The sequence below is a fragment of the Momordica charantia genome, assembly GCF_013281855.1.
Source record: "Momordica charantia cultivar OHB3-1 chromosome 11 unlocalized genomic scaffold, Mcharantia_2.0 BLBB01000011.1, whole genome shotgun sequence".
Taxonomy (NCBI): domain Eukaryota; kingdom Viridiplantae; phylum Streptophyta; class Magnoliopsida; order Cucurbitales; family Cucurbitaceae; genus Momordica; species Momordica charantia.
This window is the reverse complement of record NW_028275159.1, coordinates 10866675-10878118: the sequence shown is the minus strand read 5'-3', so window position 1 is coordinate 10878118 and position 11444 is coordinate 10866675. Positions and strand designations below refer to the sequence as shown.

At 35.2% G+C, this 11444-nt stretch overlaps 1 long non-coding RNA gene across 1 annotated transcript; it reads left to right on the top strand.

Moving 5' to 3' along the window:
• Nucleotides 1-3996: 3996 nt before the first annotated feature.
• Nucleotides 3997-9112, top strand: LOC148208105 (uncharacterized). The gene is made up of 3 exons (XR_015788703.1): nucleotides 3997-5652; nucleotides 5832-8317; nucleotides 8552-9112. It is a non-coding gene; the product is annotated as an uncharacterized LOC148208105 (long non-coding RNA).
• The last annotated feature ends 2332 nt before the right edge of the window (nucleotides 9113-11444 follow it).

Here is an 11444-nt window from a genome sequence, read left to right as displayed (position 1 = left end):
GAGAGAACTTCTGTATCGGTATAACTTGCTATATTTTTTTTTTTTTGACAAGATGCAAACTTCTCAGAACAGTAAAAATAAAAGTTCAAAAAAGGAGCGAAAAGAAAGAAAAGAAGGTTGGAATCCGATGCTCAAGTTACATGTTTCAAATAGTTGTGAAGGGTCTTGTTTACTAGTAGGGAGTTTGAACGTGTTAATGAATTAAGGGAATTTATTTGATACATATCATGATGGGAATGAGACTCAATGCATTGAGATAAAGTTGTGAGCTGAGATATTGAGTTCCAATTGAGACTAATGTTACAAGGCATGAATGTGGAATATCATGTCCTAACTGGGGATGTCAAGTTAGCCACGGCCGAGCAAAAGCATGTCTTTGAATGGTTTGCTCGTTTAACTCGGTTCTAAAAGCGTGTATGGGTGGAGCTTTGTCGTTTGAGTATGTGATATCATTCAAGTCGGTTTGGCCATGAATCATTGTGTCAAATGGATGAACAAGATTTAGCTATATCATAATATGTGCATTGCTTGATCACGACAGTAGTGTGAAGGGTGCCTCAAACATGTCTTTAGAGGAATTTATTAACACTTGAGACTACCTAAAGCTTTATAATATCTATTAAATTCTAAAAGGGATACATGTTAACTCTTTGGAACAAAATTATCATTTGATTGGCCGATCTTTGAAATAAAATAATAATAAGCAAAGAGATTCAAAGAAAGTTACAATCTCCTCTGCGTAACAGTGCACCGACCTGTCTTCATTGATAACTTTTTTTCCTTTTTTTTTTTTTTTTTTTTTTTTTTACTTTAACCGGAAGATCAAGAACTAACTATTGGGACTTTGAACTATCGGTATACATAAAATTTGTGAAATGATTCATGCATATTTGTTGCTTGGGGCAACAAGTTGGTAAGGATTCAAATTTTTCTATCCATTTCAATCACTCTTCCTAGCTATTGGCTCAAATACAAGTAACCTCTCCTACTTTTCATTTCCTTCTCTTTTTCAGTTTTTTTTTTAAATCTCTGTTCACGCTTTAACCTCTTGCAAGTTTTTTTTCTCAATCTTGGGATCGTATGATAGCAAGTGCGGATTTGTGCTCATGCACTAATGTTCACTTTTGAGGTTAGATAGGGGGATATTTTCAGAACAGAAACGGTGGAGTGATTGCACACAAAAACAATTCAAAAAAAAATAAAATTAAAACAAAAACAAAGTCCCCGGCAACGGCGCCAAAAACTTGTTGCGCCTCTACTTAATAGCCAAAGGATAAGTGCAAGTGCACACTGTCACAAGTAATAATCTGGAAATATTCCAAGTTCGTCTCCACAGGGACTAGTTTTCTTTTAAAATTGATTTTGTAAACTGCTTGAATGAGCAATCGAGTTTGGGAATAAAAATTGGTGGAATTGTTGGGAACACGAAAAACACACGAAAATAATAGAATTTAAAAGGCCAATCCCCCTACTTCTGTTTAGTTCTAATGATGAATTACACCTACCAAATGTGTCCGTAATTACGCTCAATTTATGCAAACTGGTTCAACTCCTATTCCATACCGCTTTTGGTTTGTTTAGAAGTTTAGGCTAGTGTTTACATATGTCTATGCAACTCTAGAATCCTAAATAAATCAAGTTCCAACTTACGTTTAACGGGTAAGAGAGCCTATGTCTAGGATCTTGTTTTAGTTCTTATTTCTAAGTAGCTTCCCGTTTTACCTTGATGAGATCCGTTTGACTCTAACCTTCTCAGAATTAAATTCAAACTAGTGTGATTAAAACAAGTGGCCAACAAGAAAATCAAGTGGATAAATTATATCAATCAAGATAAGCAAAGAGAGAGTCATACGCCGTGTGTCATAATTGCACTTTAACGGGACTCAAAAAGCGATTGTGCGGCACTTGCTTTCACCCTCTAGCAAGTCAGCCAATGCGGAAACGAATAGCCGGCGGCACAAAGGCTATATGTCGCAACCTCCACCCCCGTTCTCGAGAAAACAGTTTTGGAAAACAGAGTTAGAGAAAAAGGTTTTGGAAAACGTTTGAAAGCATTTTAGAAAGTTGTTGTAAGCTTGAATGCAAGAGAATAGATTAGCGGCAAGACAAGAATACAACGCAATGTAGGGAGGATGACTAGGTGTACCCCTTATAGTACATTATAAGGCATAATTACTATGGCAGACATGAACATGCAAAGTGGCGAGGAGTCACTCGCCACCAAAAGTACAAGGAAAAGAAAGTAACAAGCAAAACTAAATACATGACATAAAAGTATGTGGAAAGAAGTTGTTATGGGCATGCGGCCACGGGCAACAGGCCTTGGACAAGCATGACCATGACACCGTGCTCACTGATAGATGTAATTTAAATAGATGAACTAAACTCGTAGGAGGGTTGAAGAAACAATTTACCTACTCATGGAATTGAAAGAAATTAAAACACAAGAGAAGATAACAAAAGAAAGCATTTTAATTAGAATTGGAAAGAAGGTACAAAATGGAACAAATTGAATTGCAATAAAATAAACAAGAGTAATTGTAGAAAAATAATTGAAAGCAAAAACTTAAATAAAAACTACAAAACTAAAGTAGAAAGGAAAACAAAAGCATGGAAAATGAGATGTCTTAAAGTGATGCTTGGGAGCTCCTTTTATAGGCATGAAGGTAACAAGATGTTGAGAAATGCATGAGAGGTTGGAACCAAATGAGGTTGTAGAGATTTTAGGAACTAATAACAAATCTTGGACCAATTACTTGGTCAAAAGTTGTTATTCCCGTTTTGACAATCTAGGCATCGAATGTGGCTGAAGCATTGTGAAGCTAGAACTTTCAAAGTAACTTGGCTGGCTCATTCCTCTAGTAAGCTACAAATTCTGGTCTTGCAATGTGTCTGACGCATTTTGATTATCAATCTTCACTTTTCCTTACAAAATAAGGATATTTACACAAATTAGCCTTCATTTAGCTATAACTGAATTCCAAATCCCTAATCACAAATTATGTACATTTTCCCTAAATTATATGCGTGAACATACATTTTTCATCATAATTAACTCCCAACTAAGCATGTAAAACTACTCATTTTTAGCCTTTAATCAAGTCTTATCAAGTGTATTCAATTTTTTTTTTGTTTTTTTTGCATATTAGTACATAGTTCTTTCTCTTTATTGCAGGAAATAGCAGTTTGATAGCCGCAAGGCTCCTAACCTTTTAAGTCATTCAAATTCTATATATATATGATGTCTAAAACTTTAGGTTGGATCTTGATAACCAAGTAATTAACTACTATTAATATTAGTTTTTTTTTAATAATTTTTGAATGAGAGGAAAAGAAAAGGAGGGAGGATAGAACCATTATACTAACACAGTCGATTATACTTAATCATTTATTATATTAAATGAAAAGCATTGACTCGTTATCCTAATCTTGGGCAGATAGTCATTTGCTAGAAATCTATCCAATCGAACATGGATTTGGACACGAGGGTCACGTCTATTACACAAGGTAGAATTATAAATTTAAGAATAGAATTATCACCCTATAATTGAAGACTCTATGTGGCCCAAGAGTGCAAATTTTCGAGAGTCGTTCATACTACATTGGTATCCAATGGCCTCAAATGAGGCCATCGATATTAATCTTGATGTCTCGCTTGACTGGTTTTGAAATATCATATCTTATTCGAACTATCAAAGTTTACAATCAACGTCTTCAAAACCTCTAAATGCATCTTTTAATTGTATAGCCATCGACTATTCCTACATCCCAGCGGAAGATAAAAAAATGAGTCCATAAAGAAACCATATTAAAGTCGAGGGTTGATGTCTTAATCAATCCCTATGGTTTTTTGATAGAATGTTATTTATCCTTATATTTTCTAGGTCTATTCTTCTTTATTTTCTATGTGTAATAGTTTGTTATTTTCTAAAAAATATTCTAGCTCCACGTGTAGAGGCTCATTTACTTTATATTATGAGCCTTTCTTCCTTTTCATTATTATTGAAGATTCTATTCTCCAATTGTACGGATTATTTTCGTCTACTGTCTTCTTTATGGTATCAGAGCTATAGGCTCTTCTTCTTCTATGGCGTTAGAAGCTTCTTCTTCTTCATCTGGGCAATTAACTCCTATTTCTACCCCTTTTACTCCAATACCAACACCAGTAGTTACTCCTCTACAACAAAATCAATTTAGACCAGTTACATCGATTCCTCAGTCGATTATCCCACCATCACCTAATCCTAATACGCAAACCACTGCTCCTCGCCCATCTCTACAGCAGCAAAATCCCTATTACCCACAAAATCCTTATTACCCACAAAATCCCTACTATCCACACAACCCCTTTTCTTCGATTCCAAAAAATCCATTTCCTCCTATTTCACAACAATCATACCCACAACCTCCTCCTTCTAATCCTTCATATTATAACCAAAATGTCCAGCGTCATCCATTTACAGCCCCCAACCCAATCCCTAATATCCAAACCCAACCAGCCCAGATACAATTTCAAGCCCCACCACACCACTACTTTCCTCCACCACCAAATCCACACTTTGCAAGTATGTTTCCTAGTTTACCTCAACCTTTGAGTGTCAAATTAACATACAAATTTTCTTCTCTGGAAGAATCAACTTCTGAATGCTGTTATTGCTAATGGGCTTCGTGGGTTTCTTGATGGCACGATTCTTCCTCCACCACAATTTCTGGACCAGCAAAGCCTTCATCTGAATCCAGATTATTCTCTTTGGGAAATGTATAATCGCATCCTTATGTGTTGAATTTATTCTTCTTTGTCTGAATAGAAGATGGGGGAAATTATATCTTTAGAATCTGCTTCTGAAATCTGGTCTTCTCTCAATCGTGCTTATGATTCTAAAACTACTGCTAGAATTATGGGATTGAAAGCACAATTACAAAGTATTAAGAAAGATGGATTATCTGTGAGTCAGTATCTTTCTCAAATAAAAGAAGTTGTGGATAAATTTGTTACCATTGGTGAACCTATCTCATATCGTGATCGTTTGGCTCATATACTTGATGGCTTAGGCACTTAATATAATGCTTTTGTAACGTCTATTCAAAATAGAGCGGATTCTCCTTTAGAAGATGTTCGCAGCCTTCTCTTGGCTTATGAAGCACGGTTGGAAAAACAAAATATTGTGGATCAGCTTAATGTTGCCCAAGCCAATCTCTCAAATCTTTCCCTTCAACACAATAACAAACGTCATTCTCCAAAGCCTTTTTTTTCTTAATCAGTCAAAAACATCATTCCCTCACCCTGTTTCCGCTGCACAATTCCTCCCAGTATTTTAGGTAAGCCTCAATCTGTCCACAAATGGCATTCTAAACCTCCTGGCCCAAAAATTCAATGTCAAATATCTGGAAAATTTGGTCATTCCGCTACTGTTTGTTATCATCGAACCAACCTTGCTTACCAATCATCTTCACCACAAGCTCTATAGCACCATACTCAGCCTAACCTTGTCCAACAAACACCTGATTCCTCCTTGATCACACATGAGTTTCAACATCCAGATGATGGTTCGTTTTTGGACTCTGGAGCTACTCACCATATGACTCCGGATTCTTCAATTCTCTGTAACCCAATACCTTATAATGGTGGTGAACAAGTCACAGTGGGAAATGGTAAGAAAATTTCTATTTCAAATATTGGTTCTTCTGCTTTATCTTCCTGTCACAGACCTCTTTTTCTTCATAATGTCCTTCACACACCTGCAATTTCTAAGAAATTAATTAGTATTGCTCATTTGTGTAAAGATAACCAAGCGTTTGTTGAGTTTTACTCTTCTTTTTTCCTTGTTAAGGATCTTCGGTCCAAGACGGTTCTTCTTCGGGGATCGCTTGATGATGGTTTATATAGCGTCACTTCTAGCTTAACAAGTTCTTCTGTTGGCTCTACTCCTTAAGCTACTGCTGCCTTTTTATCTTCTATTCAATCGTCTTCAAATTGGCATTTGCGTCTTGGACACCCTGCTGCTTCAGTCTTGCAGCAAGTTTTGTCTCTTTGTAATTTTTCCTTGTCTAAAGGTCATGCTAAGACTTTTTGTAATTCTTGTCAGTTAGCCAAAAGTCATCGTTTGCCTTTTTCTTTATCCATTACAAAAACTATTGAACCTTTTCAAATGGTTCATTCAGATGTATGTGGCCCTTCCCCTCAAACTTCAATTAATGGAGCTCGTTATTTCCTATTATTTGTTGATGACTTTACTCGCTTTTCTTGGCTCTATTTACTTAAAAGTAAGGATGAGACGTTTCCTTGTTTTTCTGAACTTTAAATCCCTTGTTGAGACTCAATTTGGAAAATCTATAAAATGTCTTCAAATCGATTGGGGTGGAGAGTTTCGACGCATCTCTTCCTTTTTAAATTCTCGTGGCATTATTCATCGTGTTTCTTGTCCCTATACACCCCAACAAAATGGGCAAGTTGAACGCAAAAACCGTCATCTTGTGGAAATGGGTCTTTCGTTACTTGCTCATTCTCACTTGCCTTTATCTTTTTGGAGTTTTGCCTTCCAAACAGCAGTTTTTTTAATTAATAGGTTACCTACCCCAGTTCTTAACTCTCTTTCCCCTTATCAAAAGTTATTTAATCCTATCCCAGATTATCATTTGCTTAAAACTTTTGGTTGTGCTTGTTTTCCTTTCCTTCGACCCTACAATACACATAAACTTCAATTTCGCTCCAAAGAGTGCATCTTCATTGGTTATAGTTCCAATCACAAGGGTTATTTATGTCTCGATCCTTCATTGGGTGAAGTTTACGTGTCTCGTCACGTTGTTTTTGATGAATCTGTCTTTCCTTGTGCTTCCAAGTCTTTTTCTTTTGGACCTGTCAAACAAACTGTGCCTAGTTCTACTTCTTTTACTCCCATGCCTTTCCCAATTTTACCAATATCCTCCCCTGCTTCCTCTCCTATTTCTATGAGTCCACCATTTCCTCCTGGCTTTACCCCAACATTTTCTCCTTCCCACTGTGATGATGCTCACCATCCTTCTTCTCAATTAATTCCACATGTTTCTTCCTCTGTCTCATTCTCATCCCCATCTCTTCCTTCCCACATACATTCTCTATTGCCTACTACTGTCCTATCCACCCCTCCTACAAATATTTTATCTTCCTCCAACACTACTCCTACAACAACCCCTTCCACAAATGTTTCACCTTCCTCCAACAATACTCCTACAACAACCTCTCTTGTGTTACCTTCCTCTTACCTCCCTCTTCCACCGTAACCAATACTACCCATCCCTTACCTATAAACACCCATCCTATGATAACAAGAGCTAAGGCCGGTATTTCTAAACCCAAAGTTTGGTTTGCTTCCTCTGCCCTTTCTACATCTCTTCCAGTTGAGCCAACAACTTTCAAACAAGCTGTAAATTGTGTTGAATGGAAAGATGCTATGGCTAGGGAATTTCAAGCTTTGGTAACTAATAGCACTTGAAATCTTGTTGAACCTTCACCCGATAGAAAAGTTATTGGCTGCAAATGGGTATACAAACTTAAGTTGAAACCGAATGGTTAGATTGAGCGTTATAAAGCTCGTCTTGTGGCGCGTGGGTTTGATCAAGCTTATGGAATTGATTATTTTGAGACGTTTAGTCCAGTTATTAAACCAACCACTATTCAAGTTGTCATTTCCCTTGCGGTTCAGTTTAAGTAGCATATTCGCCAACTTGATGTTCACAATGCTTTTCTAAATGGCGACCTTCAAGAGGAAGTGTATATGACTCAACCCCAAGGGTTTGTCGATAAAGATAGACCCTCTCATGTTTGCCGATTGCGTAAGGCCTTATATGGTTTGAAACAAAGCCCTCGTGAATGGTTCTTAAAACTTAGTACATGTCTTCTTCGGTGGAATTTTACAGCTTCCAAATCCGATACGTCTATGTTTATTTATAACAAGAATTCTGTATTGGTTATTATTTTGATATATGTGAATGATATCTTAGTGACTGGAAATGACTTGAACTTTATTCAGCAGTTTGTATCTTCCTTGAATTCTACTTTTGGGCTGAAAGATTTGGGTGAGCTATCCTATTTTCTAAGCATGCAGATCAGTAGAAATGATGGTTCTTTGCACATGTCTCAATGTAAATATTTTGCTGATCTTCTACAGAGAGCTGAAATGACAATTGCAAACCTACTGACACTCCAATGGCTGCTGATAAGACTTTATCTCTCACAGATGGTGAACCGTTTCATGACCCATCTCTCTATAGAAGCATCGTTGGTGCTCTTCAATACTATACTCTCACTCGCCCGGACTTAAGCTTTTCTATAAATAAAGTATGTCAATTTCTTCATGCTCCAACTACAGAACATTGGCTTGTAGTCAAGAGAATTTTGTGTTATATTAAATGTACAAGTTCTCGTGGGATTACTTTTACACGATCTTCCCATCTGGCTCTGACTTGTTACATAGATGCTGATTGGGCTAGTTGCCCAGATGATAGGCGCAGTACTGGTGGGCTTTGTGTTTTTCTCGGTAATAACTTGGTCTCTTGGTCATCTTCTAAACAGAAAGTTGTCTCTCGATCTAGTGCCGAGTCTGAATATAGAGGGATGTCCAATGCTACTGCCGAGCTTATTTGGCTTTAGTCTGTGTTATTCGAAATTGGTATTTCTTTGCCCTCAACTCCTTTACTTTTGTGTGATAATGTCAGTGCTACTTACTTGGCTGCAAATCCCGTTTTACACAAACGTTCAAAGTACATAAAGATTGATCATCACTTTATTCGAGAGCGGGTGCTTCGTAAACAATTATTAGTTCAGTTTGTACCATTAGAGGACCAACTCACTGATATCATGACAAAGTCACTCCCAACACAGAGGTTTCGTAGTCTATGGACCAAGCTCACCGTGCATGGCCCAACTTCGCTTGCGGGGGGATGATAGAATGTTATTTATCCTTATATTTTCTGGGTCTATTCTTCTTTATTTCTTATGTGTAATAGTTTGTTATTTTCTAACAAATATTCTAGCTCCACGTGTAGAGACTCATTTACTTTATATTATGAGCCTTTCTTCCTTTTCATTATTATTGAAGATTCTATTCTCCAATTGTACGCTACCGTCTTCTTTACTTTTCTATGATCATTGGGGACTTATCGAAAAAACCAAGGGTCGGTTGTACATCCATACATCTAATTTTGTCATTTGAGTATTTACATATAAAGATTTGTTCTTACAACTTTTGAGTTCAGAAGTATAATATAAAACAACAACTAAAAAAATTTCTTCAAAAAAAAAAAAATCTAAGATTGAGCCATTCCAAAGTAGCGAAAAGATTAAATGTTTCAAATGCACTAGAAATACCCAAAATGTCATAATAACAATAGACCAATTTATAATGTGCCTAAGTGTCATTTCAACTCTCAAACCGAACGTAGAAAGCACCTAGAACATACAACAATATATATATGTGGTCCATATTCAATGAAGCTAAACACAAGAGCCATAATTACAAGGAAAAAATAACTACATGCGGACAAACTAAGTAATAGATTATAATGGGACATAATTCATATTCAACATCATCTATAGCCTAAGTTCATTATTCACTATATAACCTAAGTTCGATACCCTAAATCCATATTTAACAAGGAAATAATAATTCATATTCAACACAATCCAATTCTTAAGTACTTCCAAACACTCCCAAACTAGTATCCTCTACTCCGAAGTAGTTCAGATGTGTTTTAAGTCAACTATATGTGTTTAAGGTAGTCAACTATCTATGCCAAAATTCACCCAAACTATCTCTTAAAAGTCGAAAAACCAAACTCATTTAAATAACCCTTAAAAGCCAAAAAGACGTGCTTAACTCATCCAAACACACCCTAAATGTCACAAATTCTCCAAAACTACTTAAAGCCCAAAAAAAAAAAAATCATCTTACAAACTCGCCAAACACACTTTAAATCCTACGGACTCACCCAAACACAATATCACAAAAATTTACCCAAACTACTTAATAGCTAAAAAAACATTGCATAACTTACTCCAGATCTCATAAACTCACCAAACTAACCTTTTAAAAGCTAAAACAAACGTGTCTATAATTCATCCAAACTCACTTCAAATCCTACGAACTCAGCTAACACACTTCATCTCTCACAAATGCACCTAAACCCAAACCAATCTTTAAAAGCTTAAACACACATGTACCTAACTCACCGAAAATCACTCCACATACTACAAACTTCACCCAAACAAAACACTTCACAAACCACAAACTCGCATCTAACTTATTCAATCTCACTTCAAATTCCACCAACTTATCCAAACTAACCATTAAAAAGAAACATGTTTAATTCACATAAACTAACTTTCTATTATTTATTATTTGCTACCATAACGGCAGAGTAATCATACTTCCAAGCAAACTATGACACTAAATCAAGAGTCTTACTCATCCTAATCGATTTCTAAACCTAATTATAGTTGTCATAACTATTAGAAAGTTATATAAATCTAATAATTAAACGTAAAATATAATACACCATACAACCAAATAATGTAAAATACAATCTTTTAATATAAGTTTATATTAAATTAATCATACATGCTTAGTTAAAAGGGACTTCTTGTGTACTTGTCATTGTACCATCAAAATGAGTCTAATAAAAAAGATGGACAAACTTTTAGCAATTATAGCTAGAAAATTATGAGACAAAAATTTAACGTAAGATAATAGTTTAAATTCATAATCATTAGTTCAAATTAAATAGTAAACAAGTTGAAAATCAAATAATTCTCACCCATAAGAGAGATCTAAAAAAAGAAAAAGAAGTCGAATGTTTGAACAAAAGCAAAAATTATGGTCATCTTAATTGGAAGATAGCAATCACATCACCATAATCCTCCTCCTTGACCAAAAAGTTTAAAATACATCCTAAAGTTTACAATCACGTCACACTAAAACAAATTAAATATTAATAGAATGGTAAAAATATAATCATTTAGAATTTCAAAAATAAAGTAAATAAGCTTGTTACAGACCAGCCGCAGATCTAAAAAATTTTGTTGAGAGGGGTTTCATACTAATTTATTATAATGAATAAAAATATCTATTAAAACCACTCTTACTTTTTTATGACTCATCGATTTTCTTTTATAGTATCTCCCCATTTAGATTCTAAATTAAATCTACAATAACATTAATAAAAATAAAATAAAAAATTAAACCTAACATAAGAATTAATCTCCAAATAGTAAAATTCATAGTATATAAAAGGTAAGTTTTAGATTCATAGTATAAGAATTATAAGTTAATATTACAAGACTTCACTAACTATTATGTTTAAGATAACCTCAAATAGTCGAAAACTCATAAACTCATAGTATATAAAATGTGAAGTTAATCAAAATATTACCTTTGACAATTAATCTACAAATTGTTGACTATTTTAGA